This window comes from Penaeus monodon, chromosome 17 (genome assembly GCF_015228065.2).
Source record: "Penaeus monodon isolate SGIC_2016 chromosome 17, NSTDA_Pmon_1, whole genome shotgun sequence".
In the NCBI taxonomy this organism is placed as follows: domain Eukaryota; kingdom Metazoa; phylum Arthropoda; class Malacostraca; order Decapoda; family Penaeidae; genus Penaeus; species Penaeus monodon.
In genome coordinates, this window is record NC_051402.1 from 315,966 (window position 1) to 320,776 (window position 4,811).

Here is a 4,811-nt window from a genome sequence, read left to right on the forward strand (position 1 = left end):
ATCATAATTACCCAATAATTGCCAAAATCACGAGAATCGAAAAAACGCCATTTTGGAGTATACTCTCAAATGGACTATATTTCGCTAGATTTTGCCGCTTTTTCGACTTTTGGGAATTATTTTTTTTTACCTTTTTTATTATATATGGAGACAATTCCTTTATTATCATCATTATTATCATGATTATCATCAATATTATCATTATCATCATCATTATCATCATTATTGCAATTATTATCATCATTATTGCAATTATTATCATCATTATTGCAATTATTATCATTATTATTGCAATTATTGCAGTTATAATATATAATTTTGGAACTATACTAATAACAACAACAATAATAATAGAAATAACATAATAATAACAATAATAACGATATTATAATAATTATCTATATCATTATTTAATCAATATCGTTATTACAGTAATTATTACTGTTATAATAATTATTTTTGCAATTTTACTACTAGTAAAAATGATAATAATGATAATAATAACAGTAATAATAAAAATAACGATATTATAATAATAATAATAATAATAATGTTAATAATAATGATAATAATAATAACTAACCTCCTAACTCCTTCCCCTTTTAACTTTTACCTTTATCTCCTTAGCTCACCCTCTCTACCCTTTCACTACCATACTACACTCTAGCACTGTTTAAACCATTAACTTTATCCTAATAATTAACTAATTCTGAACACCCTTTGATAGTGCTACATGACCTTGATGTCTAGCACAATTGTTTTAACTGGTAACCATTTTGTCCTTTCTAAGGGGGGAGAACTGTGCTGAATGACTGGCTTTGTCAGTCATGAATGGCCTCCAGTAGCCATGGCATTCCCTTGTTAATGGCTTTGCCCTTAGCCCTTGTGTAGACCGTTTCTTTTCCCCACTTAATTTAGGCTCACCATGGCCAATATATTTTTACCCTTAATTGAGGCATTAAGGCTTGCCCCTTTACCAAACGGCTCCATTGAATTCTGGTTGCCTGATCCCAGTCTCTCCTTTGACCACAACTCTGAACACTGCTACTACCCCCTCCTCCATACCTACTATCACATCAGCCCAGTCAAAATCATCCATCCAGGTCAATACTCCATCCCCATGATGAAACCTTCCTCTCCCAACATGCACTACTTTCTCTTCCACCCCCACAACTACCCCAGCCTCCCATATTACTACTCGGCAAGCCTATTTGCCTACCTCTCCACAGTGCAATTCCTTCTTCCAAGCATCCCTGTCCTCCTACCCCCTCTACAAATATCTTGAATACTGCTTACATGCCAAATGGGATAATTTGTTCTACCCCCCCCCCCCCACACACACACAGCTGCTTACTGGGGACGACTCTTCCAGCGATGAATCAAAACAATTAGGCAAAGTTTGCTTTTGTTCCTGCCTTGTCAGTTACATCTGAATCCCAAGCCATAGCATTGTCAACCCCTAACTGAATTTGCTGGCAAACCCAATCCTGCCCACATGAACCCCTCCCTCCGCCCCTCACAACCTTCAGACCTTCCCTTCCAAATCCACTTCAGAAACTGATATTGAAAACTATCTAACCATGGCCCAAGATACTATGCCTACACATCATTCATCCATCCCTCATGTTCCCCCTGCAACCCTTCCTTCTACTCCCTCCAAACACCTCCCATTCCTCCTTCCTTCATCTGCATCACCCTCCCCCCCCCCCCTTCTTTCCCCATTATCCCTTCTACTTACCCATGTATACACACGTGACTGTCACAACAACCCCCTTCCCTGAGTACACTTCCTCCCGACTTTTCTCCTGAAACTGATCTAATTGCCCCTTTCTCCTTTTGTTAATCTCTTACTTTTTATATATTTTTTTAGTTTAGATCTAATAACCCTTATTCACACCAACCTTAGCCCACTTACTCACCTTCTCTACCCTCACCCCTCTTTGCCATGTTCAATGCCATAATATCCTGAACTCCCCCCCCCCCACATACCTTGCGGTCCTGGTGTGAGGGGGGGGGGGGTTAGGAGATGGAGACTAAGGCCCAATGTAAGGGATCACCTCTTCCTTGGACCTCGGTCCTTGCCTCAACTAATTTTGCATGGTCTTTTCTTCTACTTTCCTTTTTTCTTTTCTTAATCCCTTCCTCTGTCCACTTATCCTAATTGTTAATTGGTTTTTAGCCTTTTCACCAATACTTTGTCATAATGCTGTGTGACTTTTCTGGCAAATTTTTGACCATTGACCATTCTGAAAACCCTTACATTGCCTTATGAACCTAAAAACGTCTTAACCAGGGCTTCACCCCCAAGCCCCATTCTATCGCTATATTTTGAATATGCCACTAATGACCTTAGATGTTAATGCAGCAGATTTTTTTCAACATATCAATAAAATAATGGCAATTTAATTTTCATGTTTTCTATGGAGTTGATGAAATTATTACGTGTCAATAAATGATTGGTGTGATTAACCCTATATGGATTGGATTATTTCTTACAAGAAGACCCCCCTAATGGAAGCCGCCTTGCCGCGGTGGGGGGGCTTGAGGTCCCAATGATCTGGTGAGCCGGACCAGAGGGCTACCCATACTGGAGGGGTCACCAGTGAGGGATGAGACAAATGGCTTCCTGTGCACCAAGGCCTATGAGAGGGGATGGTGCACCCACCCCTGGTTCATTCCATCTTGGACCAGGGAGAACTCTCCCACGTGTGTTTGCCGTGCGTGGCATCCCGTATTACCAGGAGACAGGAGTCCTGGAGGTTGAGCGATGCTGCACGCTGCGCCCTGCAGCTAGCAACACACCTCTTTGGTCCTTTATTCTGGTTAGACGGGCGGCTTGATCAAGGCCCGGTCAAGTCAATCGGCTGGTCAAATATGGCTAGGGTCAAGCAGGTACTATTTAGTCGGTAGCGCATAGGTCCCGCGACTGCCATCAGTACTGTAATAGTGGCTGCGTATATTTCCTCATTACCCCTGTGGCTGTTGGGAGATTTTGAGCCCCAACTATAGCTTCCCCTCGTTGGACTCCATGGTGGGTGGGGGGTGGGGAAAATGAAGAATTCCAATTTGTATGAGTACTACAAATTTACAAAGATCTAGCTCTCTCCCTGACGACCTACGCAATCCCCCGACCATTCCCTCTGGAACATCATGTATTGTCACTTTGGAACCTTTCCAGCTTCCAAAGGGCAAGAATGGGAATCGTAATGGTTCCCGGCTCCCAAACCAGGTAAGAAGGGGAAAAGTTCTCCTCAATCCACTAAGGAAATCTTACCTGGTAAAAAGCATTCCATATAGTAAGTACCTAGTAGTGAAGACCATTGATGGTGTATCAATCATGAATCTTGATATTTTCGAAGTACATCAAAAAATTGTTGAAGTATGTCAACGTGATCCTCGCATCACCCCACAGCGAGATGGTAGCCTAATGTTGAGGTTTCATCACCAGACGAGAGTGACCGTCTGCGTGCGATATGCGACATTCCTGGGCTAAAGTTTCATTTTTCTCCTCACAAAACCCTCAATCAGTGTAAGGGAATTGTCTTTCCCGAGACCTGATGAGGTATTCTGAGGAGAAACTGTTAGAGGAACTAGAGAATTTTAATGTATGGCAGAAAAACGTTTTAAGAAGAAGTTGACGGTTTGGAACAGTCTACAACCAGCTCTCCTTCTAACTTTTAATACGTTGGTCCTTCCAGAATCAGTTAAGTTGGCATGGTACCACCTCAAGGTAAAGCCATATGTACCCAACCCTATGCGGTGCTTCCACTGCCAGGGTTATGGGCATGGAGCCACTTTTTGCCGTTTTAAGGAAAATGGACAACCAAGAATATGTGTTAAGTGTGGTACGACAGGTCATCAAGGAATGACAACTGTCCAGGTCCAATATGCTGTTACCACTGCAAAGAAGCTCATGAAGCTTCTTCAAAGCAGTGTAAAGGTACAAATTTGAGAAAGAATATTGATAATAAGGAGCAAGGAGAAAGTTAGTTTTCCAGAGGCAAAGCGACGTGCCCGTGTGCTGTTTGCACAGCCAGGTAAATCCTTTGCTTCGGTTCTGGCCCATCCTCCTTCCCACCAACCCTTCCCTTTCCAATGCTTCTTACACCACACACTCTGCCACTTCTTTTAAACCTCAGTCCCCAATTGCTGAAACTGCCTCTGGTGAATTCCACCAGAAACGGAGTAGGAGTGGGGGGTCTATTGAAGAGACTCCTCCTCCCAAAGTAAGGTCTTTGGAGCCATCAGGTGAGGCTCCAGAGGCCTCAATGGTGACAGCCCCAGCTGCCACCATATCCACAGGGCCTCTGCTGCTAGGCAGAATGCCCCTGAACCAAAGGCTCGGGTTTGTCCTTTGCCCAGGCAAAGGAATCCTGAGTCTGTTCAAAAGACTCATTTCAAGGTGGGGTCTTTGAGCCGTCAGGAAGGGCTCCAGGGGTCTCAACAGTGACAGCTCCAGCTGCCACCACATCCACAGGGCCTCTGCTGCTAGGCAGAATGCCCCTGAAGCAAAGGCTCAGGTACGTTCTTTGCCCAGGCAAGAAATCCTGAGCCTGTCAAAAGGAAGCCTGTGGAAACTATTTCCACGGGTAAACACCCCTCAAAAGACTCTCCCAAGATCCAGGAAAGGGACAGTCTAAAGGTGTAGGGCAAACCTTGACCACAGGTGCTGCCAAACACCTTATGAAAAAAATAGTTAAATAGAACTGGATACCCTAATCCAATGGAACTGTCAGGGAATTCATGCAAAATGGGAAGAACTGCAACATCTGATAGCTTCATGTAACCCATTTTTGTGTATGCCTACAAGA